The 21,683-nt window shown below is 49.3% G+C and overlaps 3 non-coding genes and 1 pseudogene across 3 annotated transcripts; 1 reads left to right on the top strand and 3 right to left on the bottom strand.

Moving 5' to 3' along the window:
* Positions 1-2,634: 2,634 nt before the first annotated feature.
* LOC120375643 lies at positions 2,635-4,165 on the top strand (annotated as a pseudogene).
* Positions 4,166-12,560: 8,395 nt separating this feature from the next.
* On the bottom strand, positions 12,561-12,632 carry TRNAA-UGC. Its single transcript has one exon. It is a non-coding gene; the product is annotated as a tRNA-Ala (tRNA).
* Positions 12,633-14,189: 1,557 nt separating this feature from the next.
* On the bottom strand, positions 14,190-14,263 carry TRNAT-CGU. The gene has a single exon. It is a non-coding gene; the product is annotated as a tRNA-Thr (tRNA).
* Positions 14,264-18,826: 4,563 nt separating this feature from the next.
* TRNAK-CUU lies at positions 18,827-18,899 on the bottom strand. The gene has a single exon. It is a non-coding gene; the product is annotated as a tRNA-Lys (tRNA).
* Between the last annotated feature and the right edge of the window lie 2,784 nt (positions 18,900-21,683).

Raw genomic sequence — 21,683 nt, 5'->3', positions numbered from 1 at the left:
GGAATTCACTGTGGAATTCACTGGGAATTGAATTTTACCAAGTGTGACACTGTATGGAATTGTGAGACATTTTATGTTATTTTTTTTATTATCAATACCAATTTGATACAATTGAAATGACTTGTGCTAGATATGCCATGACAGGTGTCAGTGAAAATGTTATGCTTTTCCAAGTATGAGAATTTTGTTTCTATGTTTGTATCACCTTTGTATTGTGAGTTATAGATTTGTAGAGTAGATCTGTATTTCCAGACTTGTGCAGTGTTTCTGGGTGAGACATATTGGCATCAGCGCTGCCTAGGCTGTTTGATGGCCCATCAGCTGTACAGTGAGAGCATGGAAAGGATCAAGGGCAGGGGTGGGCAAACTTTTTGGCCCGACAGCCACATTGGGGTCCCCAAACACCCTGGCCCCACCCTCTATCCGCCCCCTCCCACTTACCGCCCCGTCTGCCCCCCCTCAGAATCCCCGAGCAATCCAACCCCCTGCTCCTTGTCCCGTAGCGCCCCTCCAGAGACCCCCAACTGCCCTCCCAGGACCCCACCCCTACCCAACCCCGCTGCTATCTGTCCCCTGACTGCCCTGACCTCTATCCACCCCCCTGCCCACTGACAGACCCCTGGGACTCCCACACCTATCCAGCCCCCGTCCCCACAGAACCTCCGCCCCATCCAACTGTCCCCTGACTGCCCCCTGGGACTCCCTGCCCCTTATCCAACGCCCCCACCTCCTTACCATGCTGCTCAGAGCAGCGTGTCTGGCAGCCACGTGCACCACGCAGAGCCAGACACACTGCCCCGCAGGAGTGCACAGCCCCGCCCCGCAGGAGCGCTGCCCGCACGGTGGTGTGGCTGTGGGGGAGGGGCTAGCCTCCCTAGCCAGGAGCTCAGGGACCGGGCAGGATGGTCCTGTCGGCTGGATGTGGCCCGTGGGCCGTAATTTGCCCATCCCTGATCAAGGGCATAAACCTATTGAGTCAGCAAGACATGCAGGGGTATGTCTGTGTGCTGAGACCTCCGAGGCTTTTCCATGCCCTGTGCTGTGAAGCTTGTGTTTGGGACACAGGTAGTACAAGCCACATGGCAAAAGGAATATAAAGGGCAGCTGCATCATCTCCATTTTGTCTTCAATCCCTCTTCCTACCTCTGGAGCAACTTCTCTACAAATTGAAGCCTGGAACAAAGGACTGAAAGACCCATCGAACTTGTGGATGTGTTCCAGACGGACTTTCAAGCCAGCAGCTCAACAATACTGCTAATAACCTGATATATAGATTTTGGAATGCATCTCACTGCTTTCCCATTTAACAACTTTTTTTGTGTCATGTCCTGTCTTGTCTTTCCATGCTAAAGGATTGGCTGGCAGTGTGGTCTTTTGGGTAAGATCCAAACCTATGGTGATCTTCTAATGTGGCTGACCTTTTGGGGTCAGAAAAACATTTTGTATATGAGCAGAGTTTTTAAATAACCTCTCACTGTACTGGACCTAGGTGCTGATTGGGAGTCGGAGAACTGGAATGCAATAAAGGGGGCCGTGTGATTTCTTTTTTCAGCTTCTCGATAACCCGTGTGTGGGATCAGAAGCACAGTTTGTGACTGGTCAGTGAGTTTAACTTCAGTGTTAACCACCAGTTTGGGGAGCATCTGCTCTCCCTTTTTCATCCTGCTCTGACCCTGGCATTTTCAGTGTGGACTGCCCCAGGCACACCCGTCACACTAAGCACTGAAGTTAAATTAATAGAATGTTTTTTATGACAAAGTTATGAAATCAAGTGACTTCCTTTGTTTTCTTTCATCTGAGCAGGGTTTCCAATTTCCCAACCTGATGTGATCTCCCAGCTGGAACAAGGGGAAGAGCCATGGGTCCCAGACCTCCAAGGTTCAGAGGAAAGAGAGATCCTGAGAGCTCCCTGCACAGGTGAGGAAATATTAAACCAACTCAGAATCTGTAAGTGCCTGAAGGAAACATCTGGGATGCCCTACAATGCCCTTGAAAGGTCTCTCAGTTCAATATTGTCCCTAGCAGGGGTCGTATCCTTAGGGTAAATATAGCTCATGGCTTCCTGTAGACACTAGCAGACACCAGGCAGTAGCTTCCTCCCTTCCCCCTGTGAATTTGGATGGGATGTGAAGCCTGAATTGATCCCCTCCTCTCTCCTGTTTGGGGAAGAACTTGTGGGAGTTCAGTTCCTGATTTTTATTTGACTTCTCTCCAGTACTTGTATTGGCTTGGCCTTCCCCTTTCCATCCCTGTTTGAGGTTTCTGTCTCTATCACAGCAGGTGACGCAATGGTAGGTGAGAAAGAGGAGGAGAATTCTCAGCAGGAAAATGTTGAGCAAGTGGATAAACACAGAGAATTATCGCAAAGATCGAAAAGGAATGTGTCCTGGAGTCATAAGCAGGAAAAATCCCATGACATTCAGCACAGACCAGAAGGAGAGCAGGGAAACCAGCCAGGGGAGAAAGTGGGTAAATGTATTTCCTGTCAGGAAACTCAGAAGGACCTCAAGGAAACCACAACACAACAGGAAATCCTCAGCAGAAAGAGAACAAATACATGCAGTGAGTTTGGGAAAACGTATGTGATTGCTCCATCCTTATAAAGCATCACAGAATCCACACAGGAAGAGGCCCTATGAATTCACTGAGTGTGGAAAATGCTTCACTGACAGCTCATCCCTTTCTCGACATCAGAGAATCCACACAGGGGAGAGGCCCTATGAATGCAGTGAGTGTGGGAAAACCTTCAGTCGCAGTTCACACCTTATTACGCATCAGAGAATTCACACAGGGGAGAGGCCCTATGAATGCAGTGAGTGTGGTAAATGCTTCACTAGCAGCTCAGGCCTTTATCGACATCAGAGAATCCACACAGGGGAGAGGCCCTATGAATGCAGTGAGTGTGGTAAATGCTTCACTATCAGCTCAGGCCTTTATCAACATCAGAGAATCCACACAGGGGACAGGCCCTATGAATGCACTGAGTGTGGAAAATGCTTCCTAGCAGCTCAGCCCTTTCTCAACATCAGAGAATCCACACAGGGGAGACCTTATGAATGCAGTGAGTGTGGGAAAAACTTCACTATCAGGTCAAACCTTCTTACCCATCAGAAAATCCACACAGGGGAGAGGCCCTATGAATGCAGTGAGTGTGGGAAAAACTTCACTAGCAGCTCAAACCTTCTTGCCCATCAGAGAATCCACACAGGGGAGAGGCCCTATGAATGCAGTGAGTGTGGAAAATGCTTCACTGACAGCTCAGGCCTTTATCAACATCACAGAATCCACACAGGGGAGAGGCCCTATGCATGCAGTGAGTGTGGTAAATGCTTCACTAGCAGCTCAGGCCTTTATCAACATCAGAGAATCCACACAGGGGAGAGGCCCTATGCATGCAGTGAGTGTGGAAAATGCTTCACTGACAGCTCAGCCCTTTCTCAACATCAGAGAATCCACACAGGGGAGAGGCCTTATGAATGCAGTGAGTGTGGGAAAAACTTCACTATCAGGTCAAACCTTCTTACCCATCAGAGAATCCACACAGGGGAGAGGCCCTATGAATGCAGTGAGTGTGGGAAAAACTTCACTATCAGGTCAAACCTTATTAGGCATCAGAGAACCCACACAGGGAAGAGGCCCTATGAATGCAGTGAGTGTGGGAAAACCTTCAATCGCAGTTCACACCTTATTAGGCATCAGAGAATCCACACAGGGAAGAGGCCCTATGAATGCAGTGAGTGTGGGAAAACCTTCAATCGCAGCTCAAACCTTCTTACCCATCAGAGAATCCACACGGGAGAGGCCCTATGAATGCAGTGAGTGTGGAAAATGCTTCACTGACAGCTCAGCCCTTTCTCAACATCAGAGAATCCACACAGGGGAGAGGCCCTATGAATGCAGTGAATGTGGGGGAAAATTCAGTTGCAGCTCAGACCTTATTACACATCAGAGAATCCACACAGGGAAGAGGCCCTATGAATGCAGTGAGTGTGGAAAATGCTTCACTAACAGCTCAGCCCTTTCTCAACATCAGAGAATCCACACAGGGGAGAGGCCCTATGAATGCAGTGAGTGTGGGAAAACCTTTATTACCAGCTCACACCTTATTAGGCATCAGAGAATCCACACAGGGAAGAGGCCCTATGAATGCAGTGAGTGCGGGAAAACCTTCTGTGGGCACTTAGCCCATGTTAGTCATCAGAGAATCTGCAAGGGAGATCAGCAACATAAACACCTCTAGGGCTATCAATACTTTTTTTTCTCTAATAATTTTCCTGATTCCCACATAGTAACTTTTAAAGCTGTTTGAACTGTTTGCAGCATGGTTATCCCTCAGTTTGACCAGATGAGGGGCCCATTTTTGCCTTTTGCAGTTTGCCCTGTTTTGAGGTGGACCCATTTGTCCTTTCTATCAACTCCATTATCCCATGAGTAATTCTAGTGTGCCCTTCCTATCAGGAACCAGGGAGCATCACATTTATACTATTCTTCCTATTTCAAAGTTATTGTTAGTCACCAGTGATACAGATTGTATCATTGCCTGTTGTTCTCACATTGCTCTGGGTTGTGCTGAAGAGCAGATATAATGAGAATTTTTCAAATTATAGTTAAATGAAGAGGAGCAGGGGCAGGAAAAAAAGTGTAATTTCAGCCTCTGTGACACTGAGAAAGTTACTCGTATGGATGGGGAGCCAGCTGTCCGCTCACCTGGTTCCTCAGCTGTAGCTACAGCTCTTAGTGCCCATGAATGCAAAGACTGAGAGAAATGGAGAGTTCCAGCCATTGTCATTTTAGTATCTTATTGTTCCTCTCTCTGTTTTTTTGTGCTGGCCTTTCTGTTCTATCAGGATGTGACTGTATAGCTCAGTGCATCTGTGACAAAAGCTCATTGGTGCCAATTGGCAAAGGGGGTCACAGGTCTTCACAAGCAACTCCTGTCTCAGACCTGACAAACTCCCCACAGCTAATACACTGCTTTTATGATATTTATCCAGGAAGCATAGCAGTGAGATCTCTACTGAAAGCTTGTAAATTATTGATACTCCTAATCACTGCGAGAGGTGTGTCCGAGTCATAGTTAAGGGGTAATGTAAGTACATGGATAATTATGCCCATATGGTATTGTTGTGAAAGTGAGTCACCCCAACCATAGCTCTTGGTGGGGACGGCCCATTCCAGTGGGAGGGAATTGGCACCTCTCCCTTGCTAGCCAGTTATGTGATGTATTGCTCCATTGTCAGCCTCTGCACCAACCCAGAAAGCCAATGGAAAACCATCAAAGACAAATTATAGACATCGAAACCCTGTGGACATGACAAGGACAATATGAGACTGAGGAGATCATCCTTTCTGTGAATAAAGACAAAAGACTGATTCAGTTCATAACAGGGTGGAGAAAAACACTCTGGGTCCATTCACCAAGGAGATTCCTAATGACCAGTGGTGCTTCATGAAAGGCAGGGCTGTGGCTCCTAGCGACTAGGAATCAGTGAAATTGACTAAAGTGTGAGGTGAGAATCTACTTAGATAGGAAAGGTAACTATTAAAAAGTGTAGGTTACATTTTCTGATTTTGTTTAGTTGGTAACAGTTGGTTTCCATCACTCACATTTGTTTGTTTAAATCTCTATCAGTTGTTAAATAAATTTCTGCTTGTTTGATAACTATACTCAAGTGCTGTGTGAGATACAGTAGCAGTGGTCCACAGTAAAACTAGTAACCTGGAATCTACCATTGCTTTGGGCAGAAAGAATCTGGGATTTCTCTGAGTATCTGGTGAGCCGGGCTGGACCCCAGAGGGGGACACATTGAAGGAACTCAGGGGTTAGGGTGGCTGCTGTTTCTCAGAGGAGGGTCTTTGAGTGCCTGACGGTCTGGGTGAGTTTGGTCACTAACATCCAGCTGCCCAATGCAAAACTCCGTCTTCCTAGTGGAAGGTGTCAACAAGGAAACTCTCAGCCCTCAGCTCCCTGAGAAGGGTCACAATATGTCTCTATGTTGATTCACCTGTCAAATTCACACAGGTAAAGCTCCCTATAGCATAAAACTCTGCCATATGAAATCACGGAACATGTGCTCTTCACTCTGTGAAAGCATGTTAAGAATCCAAGCGCTGGAGGACACGGTTTGGGTCCAGAGTGACCTAGACAAATTGGCGGATTGGGCCAAAAGAAATCTGAGGAGGTTCAACAAGGAGAAGTGCAGAGTCCTGCACTTAGGAAGGAAGAATCCCCTGCACTGCTACAGCCTGGGGACCGACTGGCTAAGCAGCAGTTCTTCAGAAAAGGACCTGGGGATTACAGTGGATGAGAAGCTGGATATGAGTCAACAGTACCCCTTTGCCAAGAAGGCTAACAGCAGATTGGGCTGCATTAGTAGAAGCATTGCCAGCAGCTTGAGGGAAGTGTGTTCATTTCAAACCTGCAGCTTATTCATTTCATTTGGTGACCCCTCCTAGTTGTGTTATGAGAAGGAGTAAATAATACTCCCTTCCTTGGTCCTTTAGAAGATATTATGTGACCCCCTCCCTCTTGTCTCTCATGTCCTGGGACCAACGTGGATACAACAACACCGCAAACAACAAGGTTCAAAGTCAATGCACATGGGAGAAGCATCTTGTGTTTCATTCCTTATGTCCTAGTCCCATCGTGTGGCCATTTCCTTTTCTTCCTTTCTGTTAAAAGCTTTGGTGTTTTGCACAGAAACATTATTTCCCCAGGAGAGACTCAGGAGTGAGGGCTGCATTCCTGTGCCAAACAGTCACTAGAAGGGGGCAGACAAGGGCCTTTAGGATGAGGTGTCCGTCACTGTCAAAAAATCAACTCCCTCCTGTGGTTCCGCGGGCAGCAGGAGCAGCCGCAGCTCGGTGGCCCCTGGCAGCACTCCTGGGGTGGCCGGAGCAGCAGCAGGCCCCCTGGGGCTCCCCCCGGGGCAGCAGCTGGAGTGGCCGCAGGTTTGCAGGGCTTCTCCCCTGGTAACTGGTGCTCATTATCCATCAAATAAATCAAAACACTTCCATCTGCAAGTGGATTTAGCCCAGGACCCTCAGAGTCAGCAGCTCTTATAGCTCTCCCCCCCGCCCCCGCACTGAGCTCTCTGGTCAGGTGTCCTAGCACCGGAAGCCTCCTGTTTAGATCCTAAAATAGCATTTTTGCACTGCGGGGGGGCTGAAATTTTGGACTGGACATTGCAGCTCCACCGTTATTTTATTGAATTGATTCAAAACAGCAAGTCAAGATAGTCTCCTAAGTGCCAGGCTCTCTGCCATGGAAACAGCTGCCCCTGCTCTCCAGGAGTCTGTGCGTTCCACCCAACAAAGTACAAACCTCTGCACTGAAGGGGGGTCAGACAGTGACGGTAACACAAATCTTCCGACTGTTAACCCAAGTCCCTTCCTTTCTTTAACCCAGGACGTGCCAGTCAACTGTGAGCCATGGTGTTATCTTCATCTTAAAATACCTCTCAGGACATTGAACAGAGGAAGTGAAACCTCCTCCCCCAAATGGCTCCCTGTTGAGGCATGGTACCGTACCTGCCCCTGTAGACTGTCTGGTTTTATATCCTTAGAGCTTTTTCTCTTCAAACCCCTTATCCCAATCTATGGGCCACTGCCACATTTCAGAGTTTAGAATTTACTCTCATCACCCTGGTATGGCACTTTCCATGTGAATTAGACCAAGTGAGTGGGGGAAGCTCCCTGGCTAATGAAAACCGATGCTTTGGGTGAGGCCTGAACTCATAACCCCAGCAGTGTGCCCCCCTCACTAGCCAGGTGTGCCCCTGTAGGTGCTTCATAGACAAGCTTGGGAAGTAGGGTAGTTACCTGTGTCTGTGATTAACCACTTTGGTGACCTAATTGAGAGGCTGATGGTTCAAACCCAGATGAAGGTAGAGGTTTTTTTTTTAGTGATGAGACCCCAGTACATTTTAACAGGCAGTAAAATGCCTCAATTCTGGTCTAGCCTCATTGGGCAAGCATAAGTGGCCCTTTTGCCAGATGCATTGGTGGTATAGTGGTGAGCATACCTCACTTCCAAGTAGTTGATCTGTGTTCAATTCCCGGCCAATGCAGTGAGGTGATGTTTTCTCTGCTGGGAATGGGTTTAATTTCAGTCACATTGTATCAGTTTAGCAATGGAAGGAGAGAATCAATGTCCTGCAGGTCATTCAACACCCAGTGGAGGAAGAAAGGGGCAGGACTATACAATGAGCAGGTGGAGTCATCCTGGTATTACAATGTTTGGTTTATTATTTTTTTTCCTTTACTTCCCTCTCCCTTTTAGACTCAAAGCCTTTAAGATCAGAAGGGACCAATGTGATCATCTAGTCCGACCTGCTGCACCTTGCAGGCCAAAAGACCCCACCCACCCACTCCTGTAATAGACCCGGGAGGGGAGGCAGCTCTGTGCTCTGCCCCTACCCCAGGCAGCACATGGAGGCCCTCTGCTCCCCTCCCCCCATGGGTGTGCAGAGATGTTCCAGCAGCACTAAGGTGGCTCCCTGCCCACTCTGCCTCCGTCCCTCCGTGCCACTCCCAGAAATGGCCGGCATGTCCCAGCATCCCCTGGGGTGGGGGAGTGTCTCCATGTGCTGCCCCTGCCCCAAGTACCAACTCTGCAGCTCCCATTGGCCAGGAACTGCAGCCAATGGGAGCTCTGGGGGCAGCGCCTGCAGGCAGCAGCGCATGGAGACCCCTTGGCCCCGCCCACCTAGGAGCTGCTGCCGCAGGGTTGTGTGTACCAGTCACTTTGGGAGCTGCAGTGCCCAGGGTAAGCGCCACCCCTCCTGCACCCCAACCCCCTCCCCCAGCGCAGAGCCCGCACCCCGCACCCAAATTTCCTCCCAGAGCTTTGCTTGTCTTCTTTTCACCCAAAACCATCCTTCTCCTGGGCTGCAAGTAGCCATCCCTGGGAAGCCAAGAGGCAGGCACAGGATTCTACCTCCCAGCAGCCAACCGCACCTCCCCAGGCTTTGCAGAACGACTGGTGGTGCTCTACTAACCCCACTTAGCCGCACTGAGGCGCTGAGCTTCTGCCCTGCCTTCCTCAGCTCGACTTTCCTCTTTTGTCCCATTCCCGCCTCACTTCCTCCTTTGGCAAGTCACACAGAAGAGCCGGCCGCCGTAGGCCAATCTCCAAGGGCAGAGGAGACCAAGCCACAAGGCTTCAAAAGGTGACTGGCCAAGATCCTATAGCTTTCCCCTACTGATGCCAAGGCTTTTTCTCAGCTCATTTCACTATCTTCTGTCATGCAGGGGTTGGGGTTATCGCAGGTGTTACCTGAAATTGTGTCAGCTAGTCAGCATAGGGAGCACTAATGACCCACCAGAGTTTGGCAGAAAGCAGCACATTTATTATCTTGATAGCTAAGCTCAAAAGAAGGGGGGGCGGGGTGTCACACTCACACTCCCAGGACAGGCATGGCACTGGAGATGTCAGGATTCTGCAAGGTAAGTGTCCCACAGTGCAGCTATGGATGGTGCGATGGAAGTAAGTCTTCCTGAGGCACAATGAAATACAACGCAGAGAACCACTGGCCAGGCAGTCCGGGCGAAGGGCATTCACTGGAGGTACAAGCTTGTGAGTGCTCTCCTGAGCACAGGGCCCCTTCCCCTTTTTAGGGCCTGCACCTCATGGCCTGCGACTAGAGATGACTTGGCTGCATCTGGTTGTTCACACTCCACCTTGGGCAGTGTCCATGCTCTGGGTGTGTGATCGCTGCCTAATTAGCGTCCCAGACACCTTGTCTACCTGGGAGCTCTTCTGCTCTTCAACCAGCCCATTCATCCCACCAGCATTCCAGGGGGGAGCGGGAAGGGAAAAGCCACTTCACAGCCCTTCAGAGAGGGAGAGGAGACAAAAGTGGGAGCAGGGGAAGTATAATAGACCTTTTGAGCATAGAAATCACTGCTGCTCCTACAACCGCAGGGAATAGGCCAGTAGGAGCTGGGAAAATTAAGCCAGTATATTTCTGCCTGGTTTTGAACCAGGGACCTTTTGCATGTTAGGTAAACGTGATAACCACTACACTACAGAAACTCTGTCCCAGTATTTTGCTCCTCCCTTCATAAGACCATAAGAATGGCCATATTGGGTCAGACCAAAGGTCCATCCAACCCCGCATCCTATCTGCGAACAGTGGCCAATGCCAGCTGCCTCAGAGGGACTGAACCTAACAGGTAATGAGCAAGTGATTTCTCTCCTGACATCCATCTCCACCCTCTAACAAACAGAGGTTAGGGACACCATTCCTTACCCATCCTGGCTAATAGCCATTCATGGACTTAACCTCCATTCATTTATCTGCAAAAAGAACAAGGAGTACTTGTGGCACCTTAGAAACTAACAAATTTATTTGAGCATAAGCTTTCCTGGGCTAAAACCAACTTCATTGGATGCATGCAGCGGAAAATACAGCCGGAAGATATAGATTATCTATCTAGCTATATACATACATACATACACACACACACACAGAAGATGCAAAATTGGGTGTTGCCATACACACTATAACGAGAGTGATCAGTTAAGGTGAGCTATTATCAGCAGGAGAAAAAAAACCTTTTGTAGTGGCTTTCATGGCCTTTGAGAAAGCAAGACAGAGCCTTGGAAGGCCCCGCAGGGTTTGTGGCACAGGAATTGTTCTCAGATTCCACTGAGACCTCAACTCAGATTGCAGGATTCAAAGTCCTGAGTGCTGGCCCTTACACCATGGGACCAGCAGAGCACCTGTTGATTACTGTAGACTTCCAGCAGGGAGGACTCTGTGGGCAGGGGCGGCTCTAGGCATTTTGCCGCCCCAAGCACGGCAGGCAGGTTGCCTTCGGCGGCTTGCCTGCAGGAGGTCCGCCGAAGTCGCAGGACCAGCGGACCCTTTGCAGGCATGCTGCCGAACGCAGTCTGCCTGCTGCCCTCGCTGCGACCGGCAGAGCGCCCCCTGCGGCTTGCTGTCCCAAGCACGCGCTTGGTGTGCTGGGGCCTGGAGCCACCCCTGGGGACAATTTTTTCTGGCAGGGAGGACTCAGTGGGAAGATGCCTCTCTGGCCAGCCCTGCATTTGCTCAGAAAGTCAGCACCCAGCACTTTGCTGCAGGCCCAGAGGCCTTTCTTCCTCCAGACTGTGAGGCCAGTGGACAGGTGAGGCAGTAGCACCTTCAGTCCCAGGCAGTAAAGGGCCCTTCCTAGGAAAGGCCATGTCCTGAAAAGGAAAAACTAAAGTGAAGGAGAGTCCTTCTAAAAATCCTTGGGGATGTCACAGGGGGAAAGTGTTTCTTTGCCTGACTAGGGACTTGAACCCTGGACCTTCAGATTAAAAGTCTGATGCTCTGCCAACTGAGTTAGCCAGGCTCACATTTTAAAGAGGCAAATTTCATGCAGAAGAGAAACTAGTCAAGAAAAAATGAGGGCAGGAAACAATACAGAAAACCTGCTACTCTTGTTCTCTTAGCAGTCCTAGCCCCGCCTGCTCCTCCATCTGGTGCCCTGAGGCCGTATTCTTTTTTTCGTTAAATATCAAATCCAGGAGAAAACACAGTTATACAAAGCAAAACGAAATCACAAACAGAAATGTCATTGGAAATACAGAAATAAAAAAGGAAAATGCAATTCCCATCACTTTATCATGTCTGGGCAATTCCTGTATCAAGAGCACCCGCTAAGGTCCTTGTGTGCTTACGAGAAACCTGGAGGAACTCATACCACAGCCTGAACATGAAACTCAACTGCTCCCAGGTGCTGCAGTAAAACCCTTTCCCTGCTGTGACGTTGCACTCCATAGGATTTTATGAAAATATGCTAATGAGTGTGAATATAAAGTGACTGGACAATGCTTCATGCAAAAGGTGTCTTGTGAGGTATCATTACACAGCTTATAATCTACTGTGTGTGTTCATCCTATTTGTATGAACCGATCATTCTTGGATCTGAAACTAGAAATATGAACTATAACTCTGAGGTCCTGTTGTAATGATGCAAAGTGTGGGCCATTAACAGTGGTTTGGACTCTTGATGGCTCCCATTAACCAGGACAATTGACTGGAGATGGCTCTGTCCTGCACCATCTGTGAGTCAGGCCAGGAAGAATGAAGGCTTGGGGGTCTCACGGGATATGTGACCATGTCACCTGGTACAGGAATCCATCTTAAACCTGGGGCTCTTCCCCAAGAGAGAGACAAAAGATTCCTGCCTTGTACCAAAGCTGTATAAGGGGGTGGAACTGAACAAACATGGCTGCAGTCATGAGACATCCCCTAGCTACCAACTGAGCTGGAACAAGGGCTATACCAGGTGAAAAGATTGGGTCCAGACAAGAAATAAGTCTAGTCTTTGCAGACGGGACCTTTCCCTCCAGTGCTGGAGGATTCGCCCTTCTCATCTACCCTTGTCCCAAGCAGCACAGCTGGTGGGAATCTTACATGTACCGAGGTGACTTAGGAGCAGAAACCCCCCCAGACCTTCCATGCAATTGGCACTTGCCCCTCACTGAGCAGGATTAAAATTCCTGCAGGGAGACTGGTGGGCCCCATCCCCTCTGGGGATGAGCAAAGCAGCAGGGTGAAAAGAATTGGAGATGCTGGGGATTGAACCCAGGGCCTCATACATGCAAAGCATGTGCTCTACCACTGAGCTACAGCCCCATATGGGCCATGTGTGCTATAGGTTACACTCAGAGCCCTCCTGTTTCCAAAGCACCTAGTGACCTAAAAGCAGCATGAGGGACACATTCCCTGCTCTGAGGCCAAAATAATACACTGATGATAATAAGAAGTATATAGAAAGATTTTGCAGTCACTATGGGCATAACTATGATGATTGTTTCGTGTTTCACTCTTAATATCTGGCACCACCACTGCCTTTCCCTTTAGTCTTGCAGTTAACAAAGGGTAAAACTAAACATCACTTCAGATACAAGGGAGTGTTTGTGTTCATTCCTGTTAGCTACACAGGGGTTTGATGTAGCTGCTTTCAATCCTCTGGCTCTGCCGGGATAAGTAACATTTCAGGGTGTTACTGAACTGAAGGAGGGAGATCATTTTTGACAGGTTACGCCTACTCTTAAGGGTGTTTGTCTGGCTGGCAGCCCTGGTTCCCAGGTCTCTCCTGAGGGAAGAAAGTTTCTGTGCAAAATACTAAAACTTTTAACAGAGAGGAGGTAAAGGCCATGGCAACATGATGGGGCCAGTATGTACCACAACATGGTTCTTCTATGTGGGATGACTCTGAACACTGACTGATCTCCACTCCCTTGGATTTGAAGAGATGTTTAGTTGTGCACCTGGGAACGTATAAGGCTGAAGCAATTTTATGGATGGTGACACTACGATTGAAGGGTTATTTAATGTTGTAAAAATTGTAAAAACACTGAGCTTAAACTGGAACTGCCTGTTAGTAAAGGCTGGTTTCCCCACGTCAGTTCCATAAGCTCTGCTAGAAACACCCTGGGTTCTCTCCTGCCTCGGTGGGAACTGCAGGGAATCATCCCCTGCTGCCCTTGGCTCCAGGCTGGTTTTTCTGGGGAGGGGACGTGGAATTGATTTGTTTGCTGTTGAGAAGGGAGCCAGGCCAGTTCTCAGGGAACGAAAACTCCCAGCATCTTTCCAGCCCAACCCAGGCTGCTGCCCTGTCCCAGCCTCTGTTCCCCTGGGGGCCCTGCGTGTTTGACTCTAGAGCAGGCCGGGAGCAGCAGCTGAGGCAGAGGACAGCCTGGGCCGGGCAGATAAGAAGGAATTTAGCCAGCAAAAAAGGTAAAATGGCAGGGGAGTATTACCGTGGACTCAATGGCATTTCTCCATTGGTCTGTCTGCTTTGGGGCAGGGACAATAACACGTCCTGCTGCATTCGTTATTTCAAAGGGCAGTTTAGGATTTTCATTCTCACACATGGTGCACAAAGCAGGACTCAACCTTTGCTGTAAACTAAACAAGCTGCTCACAGATTCTGGCAGCCACAATGAGCATTTGGGTGAGAACTCAGACCTGCCCCTGTCCCAGAGGGAGGGGGTCATCTATGAGGGGACTGGACCACTGACCTACCCGCTCCTAACTCCCAAACTTTCAGTAACTCTATTATCAGTGCCTGGGAGTGTTATTTAAACCATAAGAAAAACCACACTGGGCTGGACCAAAGGCCCATCTAGCTCTGAACCTTGTCTTCTGACAGTAGCCAATAGCAGGTGCCCCAACAACCAGTCAACAAGGCACCACTGGGAGTTGAACCCAGGATCTCCTGTTTACGAAACAGATGCTTTAACCAGCTAAGCCATGGTGCCTGTAGGTAGCTAAAACACACTGTCTGCCCACACCTGACTCCCTGCTATCACCACCAGGGCCTGACAAGCTTTGCTTGTGTTTGGATTCTGCAAAGCAGAGGAGCAGGTGAGGTTTTCCTTGCAAGCGCTGTGTGTGAGTGAATCTTTGGCCAGGTCTGCACTACAAAGTTGTTTCAGCAGAATTATATTGCTCAGGTGTGTGAAAAACACACAACGCTACCTCGGTCGGCAGCTTGTGGCTGGTGTACACACTGCAATGCCATGTCTGGCGACAAAAGTGCCCTGTTTTGCTGACAAAATAAAACGACTTCGATGAGAGGTCTAGAGCTTTTTGCAGCAAACTTAAAGTAACAGAGTAAATGCTGCTGTTCATTATATCACCATAACTGGCCTTCCCAGTATCCCACAATGCCCGCTGTGAACTCGCCTGCCCTGCATTCCTGCTACAGAGCCATGGGCCCCTCCCCTTTCATCGCTCTGGGAAGTACTGACAGCTGAGCCTGCTGCTCTGCTCCGGCAGCCAGGAGCAAATCACTGCCGTGGATGCTGCTCTCTCCCGCCCTGCAAACAGAGAGCCGGGTGGTGGGAACTTCCTGTAGGGGGGCCACTGGCATCCGAACTGTGACACACCGATGACACCCCTTCCCTCCAGGAGGCTCTTACCTTCTAAACAGGGACGGCTGTTTTCTAGTAAAATCACTAAAAGGGAAGGAGAAAACTCAAAAGAGGTTCCTCCTGGCGCTCACGTACGTGAACCCGAATACTCCCTCAGTCCTCAGAGAGAGACCTGGAGAAGGAGACTTGCTGAAGCAAAGCCACAGGGGTCTCTGAGGTTTCCCTGGCCCCTCAGCCCTGTCCTGCCTGGCTGATGTCAGCATCTCTCTGTGAGGTCACCACCTCCCCACCTCCTTGGACCAATAGTCTGAGGTCCTGCAAAAGGCCTTTGTGATGTCACTGCCACACCCCTCCCTTGCTGTGCTAATGTCCTGCCCCTGGCCAGGCACTGTGGAGGTTTGAGCTACTCCCTGTGGATCACCCCACTCAAGGAGCGTTCGTTCTAGGCAGCAAGCCGGCTAGACAGGAAAACATCAGATGCTGCTCCCAATGCTACACTCAGTTTTTCAGAAATTAGTCAACTTTATGGCCAGAAGAGACCACTAGAGCATCTTATTTGACCCCCTGCATATCACAGGCCTCCTGTATGACACAATAGCTACTTTTGGGCAAACACATTCCAGAAAGGCATCTAGTCTTCATTAAATGATATCAAGAGATGGAGAATCCACCACTTTCCCTAGAAGACATTTTTATCCAGCCCTCAGAACATTTGGTGGCTCTTTGCTATTGAACGAGCTCAACCTGTTTAGCTTATCAAAAGAAGATTGAAAGGTGATTTCACTGAAGTGTTGAAGGGCCTTAATGGAGAGAAAATATTGGGTATGAAAGGGCCCTTTAATCGAGCAGAGAAAGGCATAACAAGACCCAATGGCTGGAAGGTGAAAAGAGACAAATTCATATTACAACTAAGGCACAAATATTCAACAGCGAGGATGATTCACGACAGAAACAAGCTCCGAAGGAAATTGGTGGATTCTAATTCTAATTCCTTATGAATATTCTGTGTGTTTGTGTCTGCAGGGGAGGAACATGCTCTATGCCCAGAGGCCTTTATTCCTCCAGCCTGCAAGGACAGAGGGGATGTCAAGGAGTTGCTCCTTCAACCCCCCCAAGAAAGGCCCTTCTTAGGAAAGGCAAAATCCTGAGAGAAAGAACAACACTCCAGAAAGACAGTTTTTTATACTCACAGTGAGAAGTTTTTCACCTGACCAGGGACTTGAACTCTGGACCCTCAGATTAAAAGTCTGATGCTCTGCCAACTGAGCTAGCCAGGCTCACATATGAAAAACACAAGTTGGTGCAGAGGTGAAGCTAGTCAAGAAAAAGCGAGACAGCCACAATAGTGGAAACCTGCTGCTCTCTCTCTCTTCCCAGCCCTGGCCTGGCCTGGTATTAGTGCTGGTTAAAAAGACGGGAAAGTATCGGCATCTACCAGCCATTCATAGCTGTACAAGACTCAGGCACAATACAGAGGTGCCCATCTGTAAGTGCCAAATGGTTGGATTGGCTAATGCAGCCTGTAGATGTCCAGAGCACTCTGGGATATACAGCCAAGTGTCCATCACCATCGTTATTTCAAAGGGATAATGATAATGGTAGCAAGGTTCATAACTGACTCAGCAGTTGCATACAAAGGTGCACGTTTGGCAGTTACGTTGGCTCAGGTTGGCCACCCCGGTCTAGATGTAGAAGTTACAACATTTAAACTTGAAAGAGGGGCCAGTTTCCCCATCATTTCCCACTTTACATCCAAACACGATGAAGGTAGCAGATAGAGCCAGAGCAGGTTGTCTATGGGACCAAGTATATGCAGAGTATCCTCGACAGAGGTTTGTTCAACCTGTTCTTAAAAACCTCTGAGGACAGAGACACCACAGATGCCTTTGGGAGCCTATTCCAGAGCTTAACTGCACTCAGAGTCTGACATTGGTGACGTAGGAGGCTGAGAAAAACAACACTGGCTGTCAGAAAAAAACAGTCCTCTCTGGTCCTTTAAGCAGTAGGCTCTGGTGTTTTAACAGCCATGGCCTGGGTTCAATTCCCCCTAAAAACCAGAAGTTTTTCAATGAAAATCTCCATTCATTTCGCATTTGAAATGGAAAGGCAAAGAGGGCTTCTTGTCCTTATCAACAAGGCAAAGAATGGCTTTTTGCTCAGTAAATATTTTTAAAAGGTGCTGACTCGACCTGAAGATCTCATTTCATTTGTATTTACAATGGAATGATTCTCTCTAGGATAGACAGTAATTCTTCAGCTAGACTCGGATTCCATGGGAATACGAGAAGCGATTGTGTCTAACACCTGCCTTTTTCCGGACAACAGTGATGTCCAAGTTTTCCATGGACATTTCCCTTCCAGCACCTCAGGCCCCATCCAACAATACAAGAAACTGAAATGCACAGAAAGTTTCTCACCATAGAATTCACTGACCAGGTCGGGGGAAAAGTTTTGCCGTTTGAAGATGTTTGAATTCCTTCCAACTTCTCTCATACAAATGCTAAATAGTTGGTGGTGTAATGTTACAGGAGAGGTTGAAATTAGGCTATTTCGTCAGATAGAAGACAGTGATTGTGTCAGGAGTGGGATGTGAATGTGCACGTACATATGGAGCCTAGAGCAACAAATGACAGTGTTAGGGGGCTTATTCCTTCACCCTCTTACTTCCCTGGTCCTTCTCGCATGAACAGAGAGCAACAATATCCGAAGTCCAAAGGCGCAAACAATTTGATGTTTATTGGGGTGAACGTCCAGCAAGCAATGATTCCAGTTTCCTTCCTTAGTGTCCCCCTTCCCAGCTCTGACAACACAGAGCCTTGTCTGTGTCCCTGTTTCTGTTCCCATCCCCTGTTCCCATTTCCCCCGGTAGCAAAACAGGATCCCACCCCCATCCCCAGTCCCTGGTCCCCTTTCCCCCCTCCCCCCACCGTCCTGATTGACTGCAGACTATATAGTAAAACCTGAGTTCTGCTTAGCTATTCCTTAACCAATCATTTTACTGAAATTTAACTAACCAATCTTAATATACTGTAACATGGTTATTTAACCAATTATATCCCACCACCTTCATTGGTTTACACCCAACAAAATTAATTATACAGCAGACAGAAACAATCACAGACCCAGACAGAGACCATGTAAATAAACATACAAAACAATACAGAAGGGAGGATTTCACAACTACATCTATACAGACATAAGGGTTTTCCAGCTGTGTCTATTGATAAGTGAGTTCTTGCCAGGCAGGATGCTACCAAACTAAGTTTCCCTTTCTCTGGAGGTGATAGGAATATCAGGGCAGGACTGTATTCCTAATAGCCCAGTAGCACCTTATTTCAGTGTGACTAGTTGGGAATGTGAGGATGTGACCATACACTTCCCTTTGCTGCTTAGCCGAGGAACCAGGCCTCAGACTGTCACAGTGAGAGAAGGCCATTACACAGACAGACAGTGATTTTTTATTCTTTCTTTTATACCTTTATAACTAGCTAAGTGATAAAAATACACCTAAATTCTTAAAGTACAGGCCTTTGCAGACAGGCCTGAATCTCTGTATCCTAACAGTCCTCCAGGTCAGGCAGCCTCTGGGTAAGGGGCTGGGGACTCAGATCCTTCCACTGGCCAATTCCACCAGGGTCATGTATAAACCAGGGAAGTTCCCCACAATAGCCAGACCAGATGCCCCCTGTACACTTGTGTTCTGTCCTCATTGCTTCTCTGTCTCTCTTCCCCTCATCTCTGCTGCTCCCCCTCTGGGCTTTCTCAGCACCTGGCCCCACAGCACTTCCTGGGGGCCAGAGACTGCGCTTTCTACACCTGCTCCTGCGGCCTCTCTCCTGATTGCTAAGGAAAGGAACCTTTCCAGGAAATGGCCGCAGCTTCTGGGAATCCCTGTGTGGCTGTGAACAGAGTTTGGCTCCTGGCACACAAGGCAACTTAAAAGCTGAGCACCCAGACAGGGGCTTGAACCCTGGACCCTCAGATTAAGAGCCTGATGCTCTACCAACTGAGCTACCTGGGTTTGTTGAAAAATAGCTTCACTGTTCACCACAAGAGTGATTATCCCAGTGTGCAGGCAAGAGTGAGCACGCAGGCAAAAGAGAGGCAAAAAAAGTCCCAGGAACCCCTCCTCTTTTTCTGCACAGCCACTGCCTGTCAGCAGGATTCCTCCTCCTCCTCAGGGAGACTAAATCTCTGTGCCTAGACAGCCGGTCCATCCGCTGCACCTCAATCCCCCATGCCCGAGCCTCCCTGCCAAAGCCCTGCACCTGGCCCCATACAATTAAGTCTCACTTGTCACTGGGAACTTAACTTCTTGTGCCCAGAGTGTCTCGGCCCCCTCAGCAGATGACCTGAGAAACACAGTGTCCGGCTTTTCCAAAGAAGAGGTTAGACCCCCTCATCATGTGGCCTAAAGGATAAGGCATCTCCCTGTGGATCCGATGATTCAGGATTTGAGTCCCCTCGTGGTTGTGCTCACTTTGTGCTGCAAGTCCTGCTCCCTTCAGGGCTGGAACCTCTTCTTGGCCACTCAGGCCAATGCTCTGGCTTCAGCTAGAGCCCCGGGAAGGAGTTGGGGGTTGGGTGTCACAAAGGCTGGGGCATGAGTCCCAGGTGCTTCCAGTCTCACCTTTGCCCTTCCTGACTTGCCAAAGAAAATGGGCGGCTCCACTTCCAAAGTGAGCACCATGAGTGGGAACGGTCAGAGGCCCCACCAGGGGGGCTGGCCCTGCTTTCCTACCCTCTTCTGATGTTGGCCACAGAGCATCAGCAGCCGCCCTGCATGCTGGCCTGTGGGTGGCCTTCAGTGGGGTTCAGCACAGCAGGGAGCAGGCTGGCCCTGTGGCTGTCTGCTGGCCACACATAGGCATGGTCCTCTCCTCCTCTTGCCCTGACCTCTGTGGCTTTTAAGCCTTCCCTTGGAGCTGTCAGCACCAGCCGCCTCTGCTCTAGGTGCCCAGAGGAGGAGAGGTGCCGGACTCCCACCTGCCCAGCCCTGCTTCCTTCAAGCACAGTGGCAAGTGCCAGACTTGAGGGCACCAGGTGAAGCCGTGAGAATCCCAACCCTCAGGTGTCAGTTCTAGAGCCCTGACCCATCCAGCAGGAGGGGAAAAAATGGCTCTTGCAGAGCTGTATACAGGGAAGTGGAGCAGTGTGAGCTCCACGGCTTTACCACAAGGTCCCAGTGAGATTTGAACTCAAATTGCAGGATTCAGAGTCCTGAGTGCTGCCCATTACACCATGGCACCAGCTCATGCTGCCTTCTCTGGCCATCAGTGACCCTCATGGGGCCGGCTCATGTAAGGGACTGTTGGCCCCTTACTAAAGCTTAGTGGGGGTTTTGGTTGGCTAGTTCCCAGTCCCAGTAGAAGGGGAAAGGGCCAATGGGAAATCAGGACCCTGAGACTGACAGTCCCCTGGGCAATGGGGAGAGGCCAAATTTCCAAGTTAGCCGCACTGACAGGCCAGGCAGTGTAATGAGGAAGTCACCAGGCCAGGGGGTCCCATCCTCTGTGGGAGCTGGAACTGCCTGGGTCAGAGTGGGGCGGAGCTAAGGAGAGAGCAGGAGCCCAAGAAGAGCCGGGGAGCAGAGCTGCGCAGGTGTAGTGCCAGAAACTGCTCCCTGTAGGACTTTGCTACCTGTAGCAGTTACTGAGACATGAGGTTGTTCTTATTTGCTGACTTGTCCTAATTGGCTAAAACTTGACAGTGGTGGGAGATGGAAGCATAAAGGCTTCATCCTCCAAACAACCCTGCCTGGTGTCCATCTGTATCTATTACCTCTTAACACCGGATTGTAAAAAATAGAGTGAGGTCATTTAAACATCATTTATTTTGCAGCTTCATTTACTGTGCTAACAATGTAGCATCCTGACACCGATACTTCTGCCCACGTGCCCTGTGGGTTGGATTCATTTCAGTGGGACACGGGACATGTGGAGGATAATTTAAACTCTTAATTTCCTTAGGGTTTCCCTTTAATATACTTCTCTGCTGGTGCGATTTCTGACCATTGCACGTCTATTGTATTTATTACAATAGACAAGTAAGTCACACAAGTGACAAAGTCTAAGGGCTTGGCTACACTTGCAAGTTAGAGCCCATTAAAGCAGCCCCGGGTGCCCTAACTCCTGAGGTGTCCACACTGGCAAGGCACATGGAGCACCTGGGCTCTCCAGGTGGAGCACTCTGGGTAATCCACCTCCATGAGAAGCATAAAGCTTGCTGAGCCCTGCTGAAATACCCGGGCATCAGTGTGGACGATGTGTTGCATCACTGCACTGTGTTTGGCCTCAGGAAATGTCCCATAATCCCCTGAAGTCAAGTGCCCACTCTGGTCATTGTTTTGAAATCGGCTGCAGGCATGCGGCTATCCCCTTTCAAAGCTCCGTTTCTGACAGCCAGCTGCTTATCTGCTCTGGGACAAAGCAACCATTAGTGTGGAATGCTGCTGCTGTTGTGAGTGTGTATGAGGGGAGGTGGGGGTCTGCTGCTGTTCGAACACACAAGACAGCATGCTGACACACTCTCAGCCCCCAAACACACTGTCGCTCCCCCCACGTACACACAACACGCTCCCTGTCACACTCCACCCCCGTCCCCCGTTTGAAAAGCACGTTGCAGCCACTTGCACACTGGGATAGCTAACACACTGCACTGCTCTCTGTGGCATTGCCAGAGCTGCTAATGTGGCCACTCCAGTGCGCTTGCAGCTGTCAGTGTGAACACACGGCAGCGGTTTCCCTGCTGTGGTTTAACTCCCAGCGCTCTACATCTGCAAGTGTAGCCAAGCCCTAAATTTCCT

This window comes from Mauremys reevesii, linkage group 12 (assembly GCF_016161935.1).
Source record: "Mauremys reevesii isolate NIE-2019 linkage group 12, ASM1616193v1, whole genome shotgun sequence".
Classification (NCBI taxonomy): Eukaryota; Metazoa; Chordata; order Testudines; family Geoemydidae; genus Mauremys; species Mauremys reevesii.
The sequence above is the reverse complement of the archived record's forward strand: the minus strand, read 5'-3'. Positions and strand labels throughout refer to the sequence as shown.